Raw genomic sequence first — 23,093 nt, 5'->3', positions numbered from 1 at the left:
CCCTTCACCCCACAGTTGGGTTACTTCTGCGTTTTACTTTAATCACTTCGGCTTCTATCCACCAACCTGGTGAACCTCTCATTAGGAACAAACCCTTTGGGGCAGTTCTATGAGAGCCCAAATAAGAGACTTAGTGGTCCAGGTTAACACCTTTATAATAATGAAGTACTTTCTATAATTTTACTTGCACAACACACAATATGCTAAAGTATAGCTCCCAATGAGGAAACCTAATTTGATATTAGCAGAACTCACTCACCAGAAAACAGTTTCACAAGTGTCAATAACTATACTCTGTTTTTTCCATCTGTCCATCCGCCTGTGGTGTTTTCGCATGGTAAAACTGCGTCCCGGGCTTTAAATAGTTACGCTATGTGTAAGTTTTAGGTAAATACAAGGATATTTGGGAGTACATTTGCAACTGAAAAGTGTTTTAATAAATTACTGTATACGAATTAAATCGTTAATATTCGAAATAGGATATTATTTAAAGCCCAGGACGTAGTGTTACCATGCGCAAACACCACAGGCGGATGGACAGATGGAAATAAACAGAGTACAGGCGGTCCCCGGGTTACGACGGTTCCGGCTTACGACGTTCCGAGGTTACGACGCTTTTTCTTAAATATTCAATGGAAATTCCGTCCTGGGTTACGACGCTTGTTCCGAGGTTACGACGCTGACGCTTCCGACGCTCCGAGTTAACGACGCTTTTAAAAAAAACGCATGCTATGATAAAAATCCTTTATAGTTTAGCACAGTACATAATAAAAATATGTTTTTGGTTACATTACAACAAAAATTTGAGGTTATGATGATTTTTGACACTTTTTTTTTTTTTTTTTCGTATTTTTGGAATTTTTTTATGACGCCGCATATGCGGAACTAGTTTGCGGGCGAACATGAATACAACTAGCTTGGGATGCGCAGTTTAAAACAGTCCAAAAGCGCAAATAATGAAAAAATCATTGCTTGTTTCCAGTACATAATTAAAAAAACTAAGTTTCTGGTTAGATTACAACACAAATTCCAAGGTTACGACGTTTTGTTATGCTTTTTAACGATACCTCATATGCAGAACTAGTTTTTGAGCGGAGGTGCATAAATTAATTAACGCTATTAAACTGTATGGTAAATTGACCGAACAACGACCTCGGACGGTCGAGGACGCCAAGCGTAACAATACGAAAGGACGCCACTTCAATCGCGTGCCTGCCTGCATTCCACTAGGTTGTGTGGGCTGAGACGTTGCTGAAATTCCTTGCCATTTTCACTAATTTACAATGGCTCCTAAACGCCAAAGTACTTCCTCCGATGATAGGTTTCATCCAAGAAGAGGAAGGTCATCACGATGGAGGTCAAATATGACGTGATAAAAAGCGTTCGGAGAAGGGAGAAACTAACACCGAAATAGGCCGTTCTTTAGGCTTGAGCAGGACCACGGTGGTAACCATTGTGAAGGATAAGGAACGTATTCTGAAGCACGTTAAGGATCTGCAACGATGAAGTCAACGGTGATAAACGAGAAGCAACGTAGCCAGAGCATTGTTGAAATGGAGAAATTGCTCATGATCTGGCTGGAGGACCAGAACCAGCGACGTGTTCCGGTGAGCTTAAGTGTGATCCAGGAGAAGGCTAGAGCGCTGCATGAGGCAGTAGTGAAAAAGTTTGGCGAAGGCAGTGCTGGTGGTGAATTTTCCGCGAGTAGAGGTTGGTTAACCGTTTTAAGGCTCGTGCAAATTTGCATAATGTGAAGCTGCAAGGTGAAGCTGCTAGTGCTGATAGCGAAGCAGCAGAAAGTTTTCCAGGTGGTTTGGCTGAGATAATTAAGGATGGTGGTTACACGGCTGACCAAGTCTTTAATGTGGATGAGATGGATTATTTTGGAAAAGAATGCCAAATCGAACGTACCTTTCCAAGGAGGAGAAGTCAGCACCTGGCCATAAAGCTGGAAAGGAGCGACTGACTTTGCTGTTTGGGTCCAATGCAAGTGGTGATTTGAAACTGAAGCCCTTGCTGGTGTATTTGGCCGAGAATCCCAGGGCTTTCAAGGGCATTTTCAAGAGTCAACTCCCTGTGATTTGGAAATCTAACAAGAAGGCGTGGAAATCTAACAAGAAGGTGGTCTTCGAAGATTGGTTCAATGACCATTTCGTGCCAGCAGTGGAGCGGTATTTGACTTCGAAGGGTCTGCCTTTTAAGGCCCTCTTAGTCCTGGACAATGCCCCTGGTCACCCTTCAAATTTGAGCGACATGCATCCTAATGTGAAGGTGGTGTACCTCCCACCCAATACCACATCGCTGATACAGCCAATGGACCAGGGAGAATAATAGCTAATTTCAAGGCTTACTACCTTAGAAGGACCATACGTTTTGCTTTGAGGGCCATAGAAGCTAACAAGGAGTTGACACTGAAGCAATTCTGGAAGGGCTACAACATTGCAGATGCAGTGAAGACATTGCAAGTGCTTGGGACGAGGTGAAGACGACCACTTTAAATGGGGCCTGGAGGAAACTGTGTCCACAGTTTGTGCACAGTTTTGAAGGCTTTGACCAGGCAGAAGACGTCGAGACTGTGACGAGGAAGATCGTAGGGCTAAGCAAGAGGCTGCAACTAGATCTTGAACCTGATGATGTAACAGAGCTGCTGGCTTCCCATGGAGAGGAATTGTCTGCAGAGGACTTACTAGAACTTGAACAACAATGAAATTGAGGAAGAGGATGGCGGCACCAGAGCCAAAACCCAGGTCATTAACTGTGAAAGGCTTGTCAGAGGGTTTTACTCATCTGGAGAGAGCCTTGGCTTCTTTTGAGGCAGAAGACCCTAACGTTTCTAGGTTTGACAAAATCAAGAGAGGAATCATGGATTTGGTGACTTTCTACAAGGAAGACCCCTGAAGGAGAAGCAGACGAAGAGAAGTGTGCAGTCCAGGCTTGACACTTTCTTTCACAAGTCTCCAGTACCACCACCTCCCACTCCTAGTCCTGGTAAGGAATTCTGAACTGTTTTACTAATTTATGTGTTTACATAGTGTACATATTAAAATGTGTTAATTTTTTAATGTAACAACTAAATGTAAGAGTAAATTGTAACTTCATTAATTTTCATCATTTGTAATTTTATTGCAGAAGTGGTGACAGTTCCAGATCCCCCTGTACTACCTGTGACAGTTCCAGATCTCCCTGTACTACCTGTGACAGTTTCCAGATCTCCCTGTACTACCTGTGACAGTTCCAGATCCCCCTGTACCTGGACCCTCTGTATCAGCCCGCCCACCTGCACGTGTACATCAGTAAGCAATTTCATTTTTCTCATTTCATGTTGGAAATTGTTTACACCCTACATACATACCGTACACTAACTTACATAGTGGTACAATGTGTTTGATGTTGCATAACCTTATTATTTTTTTTTTTTTCCATTTCAGACCCCTTTGATAGTGACAGTGACCCAGATGACCCTGAGCCTTTCCATGGTTTTGATGCCTCGACCCTTATACATCAGGTAAATAGGAATCCTTAACAAATTTGTATAAAATGTTTTATAAATTGCTAATAGAAATTTTATTTAAAAGTGTACATATGCTACAATTACATCCACCTTATAATATATTTATGTACCCTATCATTCTTTCCAGATGTAGATGTTCCCTCATCAGTTTTGATACAAGTATCACCTCCCCAGAGCCCAAATCAGTTGATACGAGTAGTATCACCTCTCCCATTCCTTCAGGTAAAAGAATTCTTCATTTTTTGATATTGAACATACGTATTACACACTACATATGTCAAACAGTAATAACATGTGCAGTTAGTTACAGTAGTAGTAACTATCATTTATATATTTTTTATCATTCCAGACTCCCAAGCACCTGCCCATCCCACTCCATAGCCCAGCCACCCACTCTCATGTACCATATGACCATCCCAGTAAGCAAGCCAACCACTAGAATTTGGTAAGGACATTTTTTTTATTAATGTTTTAATATTACATATGTAATAACCATGTTATGTATGTAACATACATACTATAATCATATATACTATTACATTATCATTCCAGACTGGCATGCACCTGTGACTTACATAAACCAGACCTCTACATAGCCTACATGTCTTCATTTTGCTGGAGGTAAGGAATTCTCAGTTGTGTTAATGTTTGCATACGTACATAAATTTTGTACACCTAAGTGGTTACATACTGTCCTTTAATATTAATTCTTCATTCCAGACTGCCCATCATCCTAGCCTGTTATCTGTGATAAAGCACACTGAAGTTAGGTTTGGAATGCATCCTTATCATGAATGCTCTACACCTCCCCACCTCCATCTCCCACAACCTAGGTAACAGCTTTGAGACTCACTAAAAGTTGGTAAGTTATGTAAGGAATTTCTAAATTAAGTTTATACTACATGTTATATGTGATATTAAACCACTGTATGGTGCATATTACTGTATGTAACTTACTATGCATAGAGTACTTACTGACATACTAATTATTTTTGTACATTCCAGAACCCCCTGAATGATGTAGGCTATGGGGCCACATAAGACTTTTGTCCATCCAGGGTTACGATGAATGCAAAATATAAACTAAAGGTAAGGAATTAATTAACATACATTAACTCTTTTAGTACTCTTGATATATCTACAGTAATTAACATATGCATTCACAACTTTCTTATGTAGTGTATATTTTGTACACTAATTTTGTTACTTTTTCCTTCCAGAACCAACATTTTTCACACAACTCCAGGTTGTTACTACAAGTGTCATCAAGGGATAACTACTACAAGTAGAAGCACCATTTTGGATGGAAAAAACCCTTCAGGAAAGTATACGTATCACATGTAACATTGTAGTGTAACAAAGTATGAACAGTAAGGTTTTTACATACAGTAGTACATATTACATACGTACATAACTTTTTTTTACAGGAATTTCCAACCAAGTTTGATTATGTACATATGTACATGTTATAAACCACTGTACGTATGTTTACTGTATGTAACTTACTAAACATACATAACATTGACTTAACTTTGATACTTTTTTGGTACATTCCAGAAAACCAGGACCCCTCCATGATGCAGGCTATGGGGCCACATAAAACTTTGTCCAGGGTTACTACATAACATAAAGGTAAGGAATTATACAGAGTAGTAATTAAACATACATTAAGTAAGTTTTATATACTAAAAAAAAGTGACCAAGATCTCTCACATGGGATAAGTGATCAAGGTCCCCTCATGGAATTGGTACTGTACACTCCCTGCTGAACAGGGGGTGTAGACCAATCATTTACAATAATGCATACCAGTTGATATTAAACCACTGTATGGTGCATATTACTGTATGTAACTTACTATGCATAGAGTACTTACTGACAAAATTATTTTTTGTACATTCCAGAACCCCCTGAATGATGTAGGCTATGGGTCCACATAAGACTTTGTCCATCCAGGGTTACATAGCACGACAACTTTAAACTAAGGTAAGGAATTAATTAACATACATTAACTAAGTTTTATACATGTTTATATATGTGATATTAAACCACTGTATGGTGCATATTACTGTATGTAACTTACTATGGCATAGGAGTACTTACTTGACATACTACTACATAATTAATTTTTTGTACATTCCAGAACCCCCTGAATGATGTAGGCTATGGGGCCACATAAGACTTTGTCCATCCAGGGTTATGATGAATGCAAAATTTAAACTAAAGGTAAGGAATTAATTAACATACACCTTACTTTTTACTGATTATAAACTCAAAGTAAGGAATTATAACTAAAAGTAAGGAATTAATTAACATACATTAACTCTTTTACTCTTGATATCTATAATTTACATATTGTATTCAGGACTTTGTGTAGTATTTTGTACTAATTGTGTTATACTTTTACCTTCCAGAGCTACCAGACTGGGATTTTAGTGTACTCCAGGATCTAACAAATACATACGTACTACTACGAAGTGTGCAATGCATAATATATAGTGTACAGTATAGTGTTTAGTGTATACCCTAAGGATTAAGTGTAGTACATTGTGCTTTTTAGTGTCACAAGAGTTTAATAAAGAATTATACCTTCAAGAACCATCCTTTGCCATTGGAATAACCACACTACACATCATGCAATCTACTTGCATGTCACACAGGTAAGGTTCTCTAACACTTTTTCTTAGTTTAAGGCATATTTCCAAGTGTCGTTCCGGCTTACGACGATTTTCGGCTTACGACGCGCCTCAAGAACGGAACCCCCGTCGTAACCCGGGGACTGCCTGTATAGGTATGTTATGCCTTGTTGCAATAGCCCCCATTACATAAATACGTACTAACATAACTAATATGAAACATAATACCTTTATGTAATTTAATACTACAGTGTTCCCCCCATATTCGGGGGGGATGTGAATAGCTAGAATCTGCGAATAGTTGAAACCCCTATAAAAAACCTTAAAACTGCCTATTTTGTTAGTTAAAACTCGAAGAAAACCCACTACTAATGTTTTTTGTGTGGATATGTCTCATAGGAAAAACAGCAAATAAGCGAAGTTTACGCAAATGAAAGGGTATATGTTCTAGAGAGAAATACTCAAATACTTCAGTCTGTGAGTCCGGAGTGTGCAAATACGGGGGGTTTACTGTATTACTACGTGGTTTAACCAGACAATGAGCTACTTTATTTAGCTTTTATTTAGCTACCAACAAAGATTTGTCTTTATCAACCATTAAGTTCAATTTTATATATGAAACTAGAGCTTTTTCACGATATAATTGTTTACTGATAATTTTATCCTAACCTCGACCAAAGGCAAGCAGATGACGACAAATACGTTCTTATTTTAGTCAGAGGTGGACTAATCCTGTAAATCCTGTACAGGACAAATCTGTGAGACAGAGGGTAAGAAAATAAACGAAAAAATTGTGTAGAGCTTCCATGAAGCTAAGGTCCAAATCACGTGACATACAGATATGGATATGTTTAAAAATTCACATGGCAGTCACAATTGTGGCTATTACAACCAGTGTTGCCAAACCCGCGGGTTATAAAAGGGTACCGCTACTTGCCTGAAACTGAGCTACTCTGGAAGAAATAAACCACAGGGCCAATAAATTGTTTAAATGGTCTTTACAAATGCAATAATAATTTCAAAGTGGAAATGTAGATCGATTATTCTATTTCAAATTTCAATAGTTCATAGACTAGACTATATGGCGTTTGCCAGTTAAGACTTTATGACTTCACTGCTTTCACTAGTTAGACATCAGTTTTATCTTTACCACTCAGTGAGGTTGACTTAGTTCAAAATGCCAAAGAAGTGCAATTGGAGTGTATATAAAAAACATTATAACCCAAAATGGGAGAGCGAGGAACTTTTGAAAGATTGGATTAGAACTGTTCCTGGAGATGAAACAAAAGCTAGGTGTCGGTTTTGTAATACGGTTATAAAAGCCCACCATTCAGATTTAATCAAGCATTCTAATACTGGTACACATAAAGCATATAAAAAAGCAAGAGAAAGTAATGTTACGAGATTTTTTGCTAGTACTACATACATCTTCTCAGCAAATCAAGCAAACAGATCACAATAAAAAAGTTACAGATTTGAAACTTTCACTATGCATTGCTTGTCATACATCAATCAGTTCTATTGATCATATTGGTGAAGTAATGAAGGACATTGCAAAAGGCTGTACTTGTAATAAAAACACAATACGCGATCTGCAACTTCACCGCACAAAATGTATCAACTTAATAAAAAGTGTTTTAGGTCCCGAAATGAAAAACCAGCTAATTAAAGATATTGGATGCAATCCCTACTCTTTGATTATTAACGAAGCCACCGATATAACTACAAATAAACAATTGTGCATTGTGGTTAGATACTATAGTGAAACAAACAAACATATGGTATCTACATTTCTAGGACTTCTTGTGATCGAAGAAATTTCTGCAAATGCCCAGGTAAAATAAATCTATATTATGAAATTCTTTTGAGTGCCTAAAGCAAAGGGGACTATATACTTAGATTTTGGTGATCCAGAGATTGCATATCTCCACCATCTTTTCTGGGCTCAGCTCGTGTCGGCCTATGAAAGATCCTTAATATCATTCTTTCTTGGTAAAATTAGCTGAAAATTAACCAGAGAAAACAAAATTAAGAAAATGTCAGTAAAACTGACTCGCTCACTCTAAAAAGACGTGTCGGTATGATAATAGGGGCGAGTGTGGAACACTACCACGAGACAAACACCAATTAGAACTTCCTATCAGAATCCCCCCAAGAGAGAGCTGATACCAACGGGCGATGCAGCCATCTGAACTACTACTACTAGAGGGACGCCACGGACAGCAGCGCCCCTAGCGCACATCCTTAAATTTTAGCGCTTCGTACAAGACGCATTTTTCCTTGTGTGCATATCTCAGGATTTATCCTTATTTTTCTACGATGGAACTCTCTGCAATTGCCACGGCTAAGTTAAGTAACTCATAAGTAATATTTTACCACTTTTTTTATCTTCCGGGTACCAGTATTTTCCTCTTAATAGGTCATATACGGTTCCCGGTTGTCTCGTGGCGGCCATGCTGCCTCGTAAGAATTCCCGGTCCTCCATACTGGGGGGACTTTCTTATACTTATGGGCTTACTTTATCACGTTCATTGTTTTACATCGAGTTTTAGCCAGTTTAGCCCTTCTACCATTCTCTTAGTTCGGTATTTAGGGCTATTATTATTATTTTTATTCCGGCCCAGCATCCCGGCTCTTGCTCTTCATCGCTATCGCTGGCTCCGAGTAGGCTTCTGTTTCTTGGAACAGTCTGCCTCCTCCTGGGTCTTCTTTCTCTTTTACTAAAAGTGTCTCTTCCATCTTTTCGATGTATATATTTATTTTATTTAGGGTGTTAGGCTAGCCTAGGTGCTTGTTCCTTGTATTGGTTCAGCTTGGTTCACGTGGCCCTCTCACGGTTGTGTTGCTCGCGGCCTAGGCCACTTGCGGTCACGTGTTCCATCGCACCTTACCCTGCCCCTGCCCTCCCTTTCTGGTATAGGGAGGAGCTGGGGGACCCCTTGGTTGTCTTGACAACCTCAGTCGCCTTCTCTCTCTCCTACTCGGAGGTGGCCAGGGGTTCCTCCCAGCGGGGGGTATAGGGCGACCACTCATGAGGTACAGGGTCTCCATGCGGTAGCCGGTGAGGCGGGGAGGAGTAGGCCATCCCTCCCCCCTCTCCTCGCTCGCCAGCCGTGTTTTGCCGAGACCTCCCTCCCCCCCTCCCCAGTTGCTCAGCCACCCCCCTTGCTATACGAAAGGAGCCTTCCGTCGCAGCCGGGGCACCTTTGGTTATAGGTTACTGGCTCCGCTAGCGGGCGGGGCGGGCACTACTAGTGGTCGGTTGCTTGCCTACTATATCCTTATATCTCTCCCCCGCTACCGGAAGGGAGCTTACTTCTTACCTACGCACTCTTCTTGTAGACGGGTAGAGAGAGGTTTGTTTTATTATTATTAATTTAAGGATATACCCTAATTGTACAATATTTTACAATGAATTGTGTATTATTATTATTATTATCTACCATCCCCGCTATTTTCCGTCGTGGTTTCCATTACCACCACTCCTGGTTGGTTTCCTTTTGTGTCTCCGCCATCAGCGGAGCCATAGCCTAGGATACCAACCTGGTTACCACACGTATTTTGGCGGGGCTCTGGTTTAATCTAACTTTATCGCTCCGGCACCAGCGGAGCATCTGTTAGACTGTAAGTGTTTACTTGGTACTCATGTACTTTTCCACTTACAGGCTACCAACTGCCAGGTCCCAGCGTGTAACGCGACGCTGTTCGACCCTGTGGACATGATGAGTGTAGTCTCACGCCCCCTGTGCCACGTCCTACAACGAGACGATCGTCTGGCACCCTGAAGCCTGCGCCATCTGCTACGACCTGGTCGGTCAGCTGGGAGATGGGGTAAGTCCGTTATAGGCTTACTTATCATTTTACTAACAACTTTTAGTCGTAAGTTTGTTAACCCTGTTCCACCATTGGCAGCTATCTCGCCTTTCTTTCAGGCTACCGGTGTGAGGGAAGTCGCCCTCGCCACCCTGAAAGCATGGGTGGGCGGCTTCGGGAAAGAACGCCGCCAAAGGCCAGCCCATACATTTCTGGAATAAGAAGGCTGGCCGTCCAGACTTCCTTTCCCGCGGGCTAAGGTCCGACGGGCTACGTTGAACCCCTTGTCCGCTGCCCCGCTGATAGCCCCTCCAGTCCAGCAAGACCTCCAGCAGTCCTTTGGGGTCGTAGCCTCCCAGGAGTCGGTCCCGGACGTCGCTGCCTGGACCTGAACATCGAGCCTATGGCGGTAGGGGTGAGGAATTGTTGGTAGAGGTAGGTGTGTCGGGCGCCCAAGGTCTTTCCTTGGGTGCTTCTGGATCTTCTCCTGTCCCCCTCTTCTAGTGCTTCATTCCAAGGCTTTTGTGGGATCTGAAATCCCTACCCGCTCTCCCGCTCTCTCTGTACCCCCAAAGGCGAAGGGACAGAGAGAACCGAAGACTCTAGCCAAGACGACTTCTAAGAAGTCGTCTTCGTCTTCTTCGGCTAAGAAGTCGTCGACTTCCTATGCCGATGCGGTGAAAGCAAGGCCGAGCTTTCTCAAACCAAAAGGCTCCAGAAGCAAGGCTTCGAAGGAGAAGGCTCGCGCTCCCGCCGAGTCACTGCCTTCTCCCGCCTCCACCGCTTCCACTCCGGCTACGCCGGTAGGGGTAGCAGGCACTAGCACCTTTGATCCCTCTGCTTTTTCAGCAGGGGTGATGGAACAGGTGGGCGTGCTGGTAGGCTCGCAAATCTCCGCACTGGGGTCACGGTTCGAGCAGATGTTTGCACAGTTTGTCAAACACTCTGTCTCAATCTGGCCAATCAATCCAGGATACTCTCTAACAGAATGAGAGAAAATGAGGACCGAGTAGCTGGGCTATCTCAGGTCCTCCCCAGTCTCCCCAGCGTCAAGCACTGGGATTCTTCAACTCCCGCCTTATGACTCTTTGCCGGCTTTCTCTATGGAGAACCCATGGAGAGTAGCTGCCTACGCTCCATTCAAAGATGGAATGATCTCTATCTCGGAGTGTGGAACTCGAAGGATTGAGGACTTCGAGTTTTACCCTCCGGGTCTGACGCAGCCTTTCATCGGTTATGCTAGGCTGACGCCAACGGCTCTGACGAGGGAAGACAAGATCTCTAAGGAGTCGGTCTTGTATAGTAGAGATCACGCTCAGCGGGAATGGGTCACTGCCTTGAGGACTGGGAGTGTACGAACACCAAACTCCAGGCCTACAAGAGTCCCTTCACTGTTTTCGCGACGGAAGAGGAGGTTTCTCTTCCGTTCGCTACGAAATTAGTGGAGAAGTCTCTTCAGGCAGTCCTCAAGGATGAGCCCATCCCACAGTTTTGAGGGAGGCGGAGTCTACCTCTCCGCTCTTCCCGGCCTTCGGAGAATTGTGGGAGAACTTGCCGCTACGTTCACGCTTGGTAAGCTCAAACCGGACTGCGCCATGGACCAGTTCGGCGAGAAACTGCCAAGGCTGCCGGATTCCCTAATCCAGGCAGAGTTTGATGCGCGAACCAGGTTTGGCAGGTCCCTCAATTCCCTTATAATCACGGAAATGGCTGCCCTCTCTTATGCTACGGAACCGCTGTTCAAGATTCTGGCGAAATCTCAGTTCCAGACGGTTCTAACGGACGCTTTTGACTTCTTCCAGGCTAGGAGGAACTGCCGGAAGCATGTCCTACAAGAGTGTACCATTAGGCATGAGCCTAATAGACTCTTGGCCGCTAGCATGTGGGGAGCGGATCTCTTCCCAGAGGTCCGCGGTTAACGAGGTACACCATGAAGCTGCTAGGCTCAACCAGAGCCTTAGAGCTAGGTGGGGTATTTCCTCAAAGAGGAAACAGGAATCCGTTCCCACTGCTGGCAAGAAACAGAAAGAAGGCTGGTAAGGAGGTTCCAGCCATATAAAAAAACTCCAGCAACAGCAGCAATTTGTGCAGGCGGTCCCGGTTACCCAACAGGGACAACCTGCCAGTTCAAAGCAGAACCAGCCTATCCTCCTGTTGCCCCCGCAATCTCAGCCATCACTTCTACGCTATCTCGCCGCCTTCAACCCTGCATATGAGGCTCAAGGCTACACTCAGCCGAGAGGTAGGGCGAGAGGTTACTTTCGTCAACGTGGCGCAGGAAGGGGTACGAGGAGCAGACAGTTCAGAGGAGGGCGTGGTGGCCAACCCGCCCATCAACAATGAGGCTCCCCAGGTAGGAGGGAGGCTGTTCCTCTTCCGCCACAGGTGGGGGTTCAGCAATTGGGCACAGAGCATAGTGTCCAAAGGATTGGGCTGGAGTTGGATCAAAGATCCTCCTCCAATCAAATCATTCCATCAGATACCGTCAAAGGAATTGACAGATACGCGGAAGAACTCCTTCAGAAAGGAGCTATTGCGAGAGTCAAACATCTAAAATTTCAAGGTCGCTTATTCAGCGTGCCAAGAAAGGCTCAACAAAAAGAAGGGTAATCTTAGACTTGTCAAAGCTAAACTCTTTCATTCGTTGCGACAAGTTCAAGATGCTTACCCTCTCGCAAGTAAGGACCTTACTTCCGCGTGGAGCCGTCACATGCTCCATCGATCTTACAGACGCATACTATCATATCCCTATAGCCAGGCACTTCCGCCCATTCCTAGGATTCAGGCTAGGAAATCAAACATTCTCATTCAAAGTGATGCCCTTCGGTCTGAATGTAGCCCCCAGGGTATTCACAAAAACTAGCAGAAGTGGTTGTTCAACAATTGAGAGCTCAGGGGAATCATGGTAGCAGCATACCTCGACGATTGGTTGATCTGGGCACCAACAGTCGAGGAATGTCTCCAAAGCCACCAAAAAGGTAGTTCACTTTCTGGAACATCTGGGGTTTCAGATAAACAAACGAAATCCAGACTTACTCCGGAATCTCGTTTCAATGGCTAGGAATCCAATGGGATTTGTCTTCCCACAATCTGTCAATTCCAGTGGCCAAACGGAAGGAAATAGCAAAATCTGTCAGACAATTTCTCAAATGCAAGCAAACGTCAAGAAGAAACCAGGAGAGAACCTAGGGTCTCTTCAGTTTGCTTCGGTGACGGATATCCTTCTTGAAAGCAAGGCTGAAAGATATAAACCGAATTTGGCGGTCAAGAGCAAACTCCAAATATCGAGACAAGTTGTCAGTAATCCCTCAGATCCTCCGCAACCAACTACGGCCTTGGTCAAAATGTAAAGAACTTAGCCAAGAAAGTACCCCTTCAATATCCCCTCCCAGTGTTAACGATTCACACGGATGCATCCCTGTCCGGATGGGGGGGATACTCTCAGTTCAAACAAGTTCAGGGGACTTGGTCAGTTCAATTTCGCCAGCTCCACATAACGTGTTGGAAGCAATGGCAGTATTTCTTACACTGAAAGAGACTGCTTCCCCCGAAGAAGTCTCATCTAAGGCTAGTTTTGGACAGTGCAGTAGTAGTTCATTGCATCAACAGAGGAGGGTCCAAATCCAAGCATGTGAATCATGTCATGATAGCCATCTTTGCTCTAGCAAACAAGCACAAATGGCATCTGTCTGCCACTCACCTGGCAGGAGTAAGGAATGTGATAGCAGACGCCCTGTCCCGGTCAGTTCCTCTGGAATCAGAGTGGTCTCTGGACGACGGGTCATTCCAGTGGGTAGGCCGGAGAGTCCCAGGTCTCAAGTGGATCTCTTCGCCTCACAAGCGAACCACAAGCTCCCTTGCTATGTGGCCCCCAACCTGGATTCCTCTGCTTATGCCACGGACGCCCTGTCGTTGGATTGGAATCAGTGGAGGAGAATTTATATTTTTCCTCCAGTGAATCTTCTCTTGAAGGTCCTAAGCAAACTAAGGTCTTTCAAAGGGATAGAGCTCTTGATTGCTCCGGACTGGCCCAAGAGCAACTGGTATCCTTCTTTCTGGGAAGTTGGGTCTCCGACCTCAACGGATCCCCAATCCCAAGCTATCACAATCAGTACAAATGAGGACTGTGTTCGCTTCCTCAGGAATTCTCCAGACCCTAACTTTATGGACTTCATGAAGTTTGCGGCTAATAAAGATGCTGATATTGATCCACAGAATATTCTCTTCCTGGAATCAGATAAGAGAGAGTCAACCATTAGACAATATGACTCAGCTGTTAAAAATTAGCATCTTTCTTGAAAGAATCGAACACTACAACCATGACAGTTACCTGGCTATATCCTTTTTCAGATCCTTGTTTGAAAAAGGTTTAGCAGCTAGCACTATTACCACTCATAAGTCGGCTTTGAAGAAAATCTTTCAAGTAGGTTTTCAGATAGATCTGACTGATTCTTATTTCACATCTATCCCAAAGCCTGTGCTAGACTTAGGACCCTTCTCAGAGGCCTACTACAGTTTCATGGTTCTTAAATGATGTCCTCAAACTAGCTTCAGATACTGGACAACTCAGCTTGTACATTCATAATGCTCCTGAGGAAGACATTATTCTTATTAAGCCTAGCCTCAGGAGCTAGAATTTCAGAACTGTCGGCTCTATCCAGGGATGCGGGTCAATGTGGATTCCCCCCCCCCCCCCTCCCATCAGGAGAAGTTCTACTTGCTCCGGATCGTAGCTTTTTAGCTAAAAATGAGGATCCTCTTGCAAGGGGGTGGGCCTCCTTGGAAGGTTATCCCACTTCCACAGGATCCTTCTCTCTGCCCAGTATCAACTCTTAGAGCCTTTCTATCTCGTACTTCTTCAAGATCCTCAGGTGCTCTCTTCATGAGAGAAAAAGGTGGTACCTTGTCAGTAAAAGGTATTAGACAACAAATCCTTTACTTCATTAAGCAAGCCAACCCTGAATCATTCCCAAAAGCACATGATATCAGAGGAGTAGCCACCTCGATTAATTATTTTCAACATATGAATTTTGAGGATCTTAAAAAGTATACTGGATGGAAATCCCCGACAGTCTTTAAAACGGCATTATTTAAAGTCCTTGGAATCTTTAAAGTTTCAGCAGTAGCAGCGGGGAAACATAGTTTTCCCCACTGATACTGTATAGTCGTTGTAGTATAGATCCAGGTCTCCTTTCTACCTACATCAACCAACATGCCTCACCCTATCGCCAGGCTACTCGAATATCATAGCCTTAGCCGTTGAATCATATAGTGGATTGTCCCTTATTTTTTTGCTAGGGACACCCACACTTGTACTGATAATGTACTTCAGTGTACCTACCCTTATTTTTATGCTAGGGTAGGACACAATATGTTTGTATATATTCACCATTTTTGTATTTATGATGAACTTCGGTGTACTTACCCTATGTTTTTATGCTAGGGTAGGGACACCAATATGTTTGTATATTTTGCAATTATTGTATTAATGATGGATTTCAGTGTACCTACCCTTATTTTTATGCTAGGGTAGGACACATGAGTTTGTATATTTTGTAATTTTGTTAAGTAAATCCCCTTTTGTTTATATTACATGCATCACTGTAATTTACTGTAATTACCATTTAAGTACTTTATGATTACTAACGTTCTATTATTTTCTCTTTAGTATAAGTTAGTTTAAGTGCTTAGTTTGTATGCTGTAATTGATTTACTTATATTATATCCATCATTTTACTCTGTTTTTCATTGTCCCTTTTTTCCCATCTTGTCTGTTTCTCTGGTACTCTTTCATAGGCCGACACGAGCTGAGCCCAGAAAAGGGATTTTGACGAAGGAAAAATCTATTTCTGGGTGATTGGCTCGTGTCGCCCTATGAAACCCCCCCTTTTTATGGTTTGTTTCCCCCCCTTGCAGGACAAGATGTATTTAGTTGTTTTATTTAAGGATGTCCGCTAGGGGCGCTGCTGTCCGTGGCGTCCTCTAGTAGTAGTAGTAGAGGCTGCATCGCCCGTTGGTATCAGCTCTCTCTTGGGGGGATTCTGATAGGAAGTTCTAATTGGTGTTTGTCTCGTGGTAGTTATCCACACTCGCCCCTATTATCATACCGACACTTCTTTTTAAGAGTGAGCGAGTCAGTTTTACTGACATTTTCTTAATTTTGTTTTTCTCTGGTAATTTTAGCTAATTTTACCAAGAAAGAATGATATTAAGGATCTTTCATAGGGCGACACGAGCCAATCACCCAGAAATAGATTTTTCCTTCGTCAAAATCCCTTTTATTGCCCCTTTATTATACTGCACAATTAGTCTATGTCTAGAATGGACATATAGCCCTTAGGTATATTTCACAAATATGTTTAAAAAAATGATCTTATGAACCATATTAGTCAGCAATAATTATATATAAATTTAAATGGAATATTAATTACAGGTTTTAACTGATGCAATTTGCAAGTTTTTGGGTGAAGTTGGATTAAGTATAGAGCATGTCTTGGACTTGGGACAGACGATGCAAGCGTATTATGTGGTACTAACATTTATGTATTAACCAAGCTTCAGGAAAAAAATCCGTCAATCATTGGTGTGAGGTACGAAAATGTTGTATTTACATAATTAACTTGTTATAAATATGTAGGAATTAATGTTCTAATATGAATGAAAATAAGCTCTCTCTCTCTCTCTCTCTCTCTCTCTCTCTCTCTCTCTCTCTCTCTCTCTCAATCAAATATTTTCTATTTTGTACAGATGTGTGTGCCATAGCTTGCAATTAGCTTCCACTAAGGCTGTTGAGACTATGCCCAGAAACGTGGACTTTCTTGTTCACTAAACCTACAATTGGTTTAGTTTCTCTAGCTCTCGCCAGACAGCATATAAAGATATATTTAAAACAATAAATGATGGCACGACTCCATTGAAAATAATAGCACCCTCAGGAACACGATGGCGGTCCATTTTTCAATGTGTGGATCGAATCCTATACCAGTGGGAAGAACTGAAATTACAGCACTTCCAGCTGGCAAAAGCAAACGAAAAATGTTATACAGCAGAAATGCTCTATAAAATGTATGCTGATCCTGTTATTAAACTTTATGTAGAATTTTTAAAGCCAATTTTGGGATAGTTTAATAGAGTCAACAAATTATTTCAAGTCAACAAATTATTTCAAGGCAAAAATGTTTCTTGCTTGAAGCACTTTGCAGATTTAGAATATTTTTTAAGGTACCTGATACAACATACCATTAAACCAAGTGTACTTAAGAATACTGAAAATTTGATTAATTTGAATTTCGAATTTGAAGCTATATTCCTAACTTTTATGGAGACAGATCTGGGAGTACACTTTTTTTATTCAGTTAGACAAGTCCCAGATTAATTCTAATGCAAAAATTGAAGTACGACAAGAGATGCACAACCTTTTCTGGTTCGACCTGTGTCGGCCAGTGAAATGTCCCTGTAGCACACATTTCTAGGTATAAATAGATGCTAAATATACCAGAGAAAAAGCTAAATGAAATGCTGAAGTTACTACCTTCAGCTCGCTCACCCATAGGGTGTCGGTATAAACACAAGGGCGAGTGGAAGCCACTACCACAGGTTTTCTGCCAATTAGAAGACTCCTCTCAAAACCCCTCTCTAGGTAGGTGCCGTTACAATGACTACTATACGTCTACCTTCCGCTCGCTACTACTACAACTCCCGCCCGAAGGCTTCATTCCTGTATTGGCACGCTACAGTGTCCGCACGTGTTTTTCTCGCTGCCCTCTTTGAGTGTTTTTGGTGAAGCATGTCTGCCCCAGAGCCCCAAGCTTCTTCATCTAAGTTGAGTATTCCATTTTTCGTTTTTGTATCTCATGAGGGCACAATGCATCCCCTTTTTAGCTCTTATTTGGCCCCTTGGTTCTCGCGAACCGGGGTGATGCTCCTTTTATATCCGCCATCTTGGGGGCATCATTCGCGGCGTGTGTTTTTTCCCATTGTTATATATTATGATGATTTTTACCTCACCGTTTGCATTTCACTGTTTAGACTACTGTTTTCGTATACCCCATCATTATTCTAGCTCCTGTCATTTTCTGGAGCATTGGTTTTACGAATTTTATCCTTACGTCGTAGGACCTAACTCGCTCCTGAAGTATTCTGAAGTCTCTTCTTTTATGTTTGTCTTTCGTTACTTTAGCCTTTTGTGGGCCCCTTTTTGTCCTCAGTCCCTCAGGAGCGTGTTGGTTTCCCTTCGTACGTACTATTTTATTTTTCATATGTTATACGCAAGTAGTGTGTTTTTGGCTTCTAGGCTAGCCTACAGTACGCCAGTTTTTTGTGGAGAGGGCGGTTCCCCCCCTCTCTCTCACTCTCTCTCTCTCTCTCTCTCTCTCTCTCTCTCTGTATTCGTGCATGCATTCTTTTAGTGTGTTTTTCGATGTTAGTCAGTACTGCACTCGATTATATGCACGTTTATGATAAAATAGTCATATCCTTTGAGGTTGGAAGACCTTGCGATGCCCTTCCCTGGCCTACCCGACCAGACCTAGGCTAGGTTTTGGGAGGTAGGTCTGGCAGTCCTGCCCCTCCACCCTTTCGGCCCCATCCTTACCGCCTCCCGTCCAGGCTATTATGCTTGCTGGGAGAGTGGTCCAGGACAGAGAGTCCCTCTCGTGTCGTGTTTGTAGGGCCTAGACCTATTGTACCTGACCAGATCGGAAGATTCGATTTTGGAGGGTTTAGTTAGGTTCTATCCGTCCACTTCATGACGTCCTTGGGAGGCCATGCTAGCCTACCTGACTGGATCTGTACCGATCTCGGAGGGTTAGGCTGGGTTCTTGCTGGGTGCGTCCCCCCCGTTCCTCTTTTCGCAGTTCTCCCAGTAATTCCTCATCATTTATTTTATGTTTGTCTTGTTGTGTGTAGCCTGGGCCTTTGCCCCCTTTAGGGTGTTAGTTGGCCTACCGTCTTCTGCTCCCTTTAGTGGTAGGCTAGTTACAGCTCCCAAAAGGTGGTGGGTCACTGATCGGTTGCTGTGGCCAGGTGATCACGACTCGTCCAGTCTCCTTCAGACCCTCCCCCCCTCCCCTGCCCCAGTCTCGTTCCGGCGCTGCCTAGCTAGCTCTCTGTTCAAGTAATCCTACCGATGAACGACCGTTAGAGCTTGTTGTTGTTGTTTTTGATTAAGCTGACCTTGTGTCAGCACATAGCTTATCCAGGGGGATTAGTCGAAGGAGATAGTTTGATTAGTATTTTGTGTAATCTCTTTAGTATGTCTCCAGGCCTGTAGGTCCTCTGGCCAGGTGGGGTCTACCATCACACCAGCCAGCAGGCTATACGTCAGATTGTACGTACCACTGCTCCGCCGCTCAGTTGTCTATTCTCCCTTGTCTCTGCCTCCCCACTCATGTGGGGGCGGAACTGGGCTTAGAGCTGCGTTTCTAATTACCTTAGAATTGCTTCTCTTCCTCGGTGCGATCAGACTCAGGCCTAGGTTTTACCTATTTTCCCTGTCCTGCTCGTATCAGCCCGTCTCTGCCGGCCTTTACTGTTATGATAACGGGATTATGGATTCCAAAGTAGGTGAAGCCTTTAAGAGATTATGTTAGAACATGTTTTATTTAGCCTCTGTAGGTATGTCACCGGATCCGTACTTGTTCCGACGTAGTGTGGTCTACCATCACACATGCCAGAAAGTATATACCGGAGTTTATTGTACCGTTGTTTCCGTCGCTCAGTTTTCCGTCTTCTTTGCTATCGCTGCTCCCCATTTTGGTGGGGACGGAACGGGGCTCAGATAATGCGCCTACATTTGGTTACGTTGCATATTCTGCTGCGATGCGATCAGACTCAGGCTTAGGTCTTACCTTATTGCCTTGTTCTGCTCATATCAGGTCCTCTCCGCTTGTTATAGCTTTACCGATCCCGAGGACGAATTCTGGAGCAGGCGGAGACATCCAGAGCTTTATTGATAACCAGTAAGTTGAAATTTATACCCAATATTGCCTTTAACGGATTAAATATCTAGTTGAAGTGCACCCATCCCGCCGGAATTAACTCCGGCAGCTTTATTTGATGATACTCATTTGACTTTTCAACTTACAGATGGTCTGTTGCCAGGTGACGGGTTGTCCAGCCGTCCTGTATAGGCCGTACGGCCATGAGGTCTGCCGATCTCATGCCAACTGGGCCATCCTGGTGGAAGGAAGAATGGTCTGGCACCCAGAGGCCTGTACAGTATGCTATGACCTAGTGAGGATCGTGACAGACGAGTCGGTAAGTACAGTGGGCCCCCCGTATTTGCGTTCTCCGGATTCACGGAATTTTATCTGGACCATATCTAACAATTTTTTGCGGTGAATTTGCCTATTCGCGGGATTTTCTGACGATAAATAATCACTAATTAGTGTATTTTGATGTTATTTTCATGCCTAAATACATTTTTATGATACAAAAACGATTTACTAATTTTAAAAAACTAATATTGATCAATACTGTATTAGTAAGTTTAATAAGATTAAATGATATTACATAATAACTAATAATTCTCTCTCTCTCCCTTACAGGGATGTATGCTTTTTGTGTGATAAATGATTTACTAATTTTCTAATATTAATATTAATGTAAAGAGCAATCACTTCAAGAAAGAAAATACTACATTGAATTAGTAAGATTTTAGTTTATAAATTATGTAAGAATGAAGGAAATCCCAGTCTTCACGCATCTTTCTTTCGAACTCCAGCTCCTCTCTCTCTCTCTCCTCTTCTCTCTCTCTCTCTCCTCTCTCTATCTCTCTCTCTCCCTCTCCTCTTCTTCCTCTTATGGAGATGAGAGATTTTTATGGTACACCATGTATAATATGTTTATAATATTTTCATATGATAATAGTAGTATTAATAATAATAATAATAATAATAATAATAATAATAATAATAATAATAATAATAACTGTGATTACAAAAATCAAAAGTGAAAGTATTTTACAAACACATACTACGAAAATCTCTCTCTCTCTCTCTCTTACAGAAATGTATGTTTTTTGGATGATAAATGATTTACTGATTTTCAGATATCAACATTAATTTAAACAGCAATAATATCAATTCATTAAAGAAAAAATACTCAAGTGGAATGAGCAACGATTTTAGTTATATAATAAAAAAATGTATAAGAAATGAAAGAAAAAATGCATTGTACCCGGCATCTTTCTCTTGAAACTCAGTAGCAAGCCGAGTTGGCTGGGGCTCCAACAACTGTTGCCCTCTCAATGATCACGTAAATTCTCTCTCTCTCTCTCTCTCTCTCTCTCTCTCTCTCTCTCTCTCTTACTGAGATGAGAATTTCTATGGTACATGTGTATGTTTATTAATATTTTTGCATAATGATAATAATAGTAATATAATTAATTTCAAAACTCATATGTTACAGTATTTTATAGAAGTACAATAATTTATCCATTTCAGTCTTTTAAATAAGGATAACCCTCCCCCCCCCTCTCTCTCTCTCTCTCTCTCTCTCTCTCTCTCTCTCTCTCTCTCTCTCTCTCTCTCTCTTTTGCCACACGAGATAGTATGTCTTAGTGGTAACTCTCGCCCTCTGTTTGGGCTGGAAATGTATGTATAAGTGTATCTTTAAGGACATTACTACATTTTATGGTAAAATAATAATATACAGCACTAGTTTACAGATAATATAAAGTTTAATGAGATTAAACAGTAACAATACCATCTCTCTCTCTCTCTCTCTCTATCTCTCTTACTTACGTATGTTTATTTGTTTTGTAGTATAAATAAATGATTTACCTTATAACTAATTTTCAAATATTAATAAGATTAATAAAAAATAGAGATTCCCAGTCTTTTTATCCAAATGGAGGAAGGTGGGCGGGGGAGTATATGACAGTTTGATATACGTATAGGCGGAGCTCTCTCTCTCTCTCTCTCTCTCTCTCTCTCTCTCTCTCTGTTATTGGCTGTAGGTATATATTTTTAATGGTAAAATGTTTAAGATGACTTTGAAATGATATTAATAATATAACCTCAAAGATTAATACAGTAATAGGTTAGTAATTTTAGGTATATTTGAAGTAGGATGTTATTGAAGGTATACATTTGGTATCTGAACTTTCAAGATAGGCAGTTATAAGCATTTTTAATGGTGGTTCTAACTATTTGCAGGTTTTAACTATTCACGGGGGTGTCTGGTACACATCCCCCGCGAATACGGGGGGAACACTGTAACATTCTCACCTCGTTGTTTCTGTGAAATTTCTGCTACACTTTGGCTTTGGTGAAATTTCCTCGACACGGGGGATCCTGATTTAGTTATTTTTACAGGTTAATTTGGCGCTCAAGACTTCATCGATGGGGTCCCTTAAGGCCTGGGTGGGAGGATTTGGGAGAAACGCGAAATCCGGCCAACCTTACGTGGTGTCGGAGGAGCTGTGTTCTCTCCTGTACCCAAACACTCCAGTTTCGGCGGCTGTTCCCGCGGTAGTGGCGGCTCCCATTATTGAGGGCATCCGTCAGGAAACCCCCCCCCCCGGAGGACCAAGAGGGCTTGTGTGACATTGTCATTGAAGAAGTTGCGGCCATCAGTCTTCACTGAGAACCTATGGCCACAGAGGAACAGGAGGTAGGTAGGGAGGTAAGTGAGGCAGGTAGTCTCCCTTTTAGTTCCACTCCTTCTCCCCCTTCCTTCCAGGGCTTCCCTACGAAGTCCGCCCCCACTTGGGATAGATCGGCCTCGGTAATCCCCAAGGTCAAGGCCTGGAAGACGAGATCCCTGCCGAAAGTAACTAAACCAACCAAGCCTTCTCCGGCAGGCTCTGCAAGGTCGTCATCGGCTCCCAAGCCATCGACTTCCTCTGCTAAAGCTTCTCCCCCACCCAAGGGGTCGAGAGCCAAGTCCTCCAAAGCTAGACCGGCGGAGTCTGGCTTCAACCAGGAGGCTTTCGCAAATCTTCTTATGCTGAAGATGAGCGAGGTAGTGGACTCGAGGCTTGAATCGATGTCCACTCGACTCGCCTTAGGCCTAGAGACTTCGGGTCAGTCTATCATGTCTCTGACCCAGAGGTTGCAGGCCCAGGAGGAATTGGTGTCCGGATTCCTCCAGTCCGGAACCACACCGCAGTCCGTGACAGTACCGGATGCAT

The 23,093-nt window shown here is 42.7% G+C and overlaps 1 protein-coding gene and 1 long non-coding RNA gene across 6 annotated transcripts in view; one reads left to right on the top strand and one right to left on the bottom strand.

Annotated features, from left to right (window-relative positions):
- Window positions 1-23,093, bottom strand: part of LOC135194931 (uncharacterized) — a 1,136,289-nt gene that overhangs the window by 981,572 nt on the left and 131,624 nt on the right. The window lies entirely within an intron of this gene.
- On the top strand, window positions 3,663-4,321 carry LOC135226873 (uncharacterized). The gene is made up of 4 exons (XR_010317300.1): window positions 3,663-3,733; window positions 3,861-3,956; window positions 4,064-4,132; window positions 4,232-4,321. It is a non-coding gene; the product is annotated as an uncharacterized LOC135226873 (long non-coding RNA).

Source organism: Macrobrachium nipponense, chromosome 15 (genome assembly GCF_015104395.2).
Source record: "Macrobrachium nipponense isolate FS-2020 chromosome 15, ASM1510439v2, whole genome shotgun sequence".
NCBI classification, from domain to species: domain Eukaryota; kingdom Metazoa; phylum Arthropoda; class Malacostraca; order Decapoda; family Palaemonidae; genus Macrobrachium; species Macrobrachium nipponense.
Note: the sequence above shows the minus strand (reverse complement) of the source record. Positions and strands in the feature narration are given on the sequence as shown.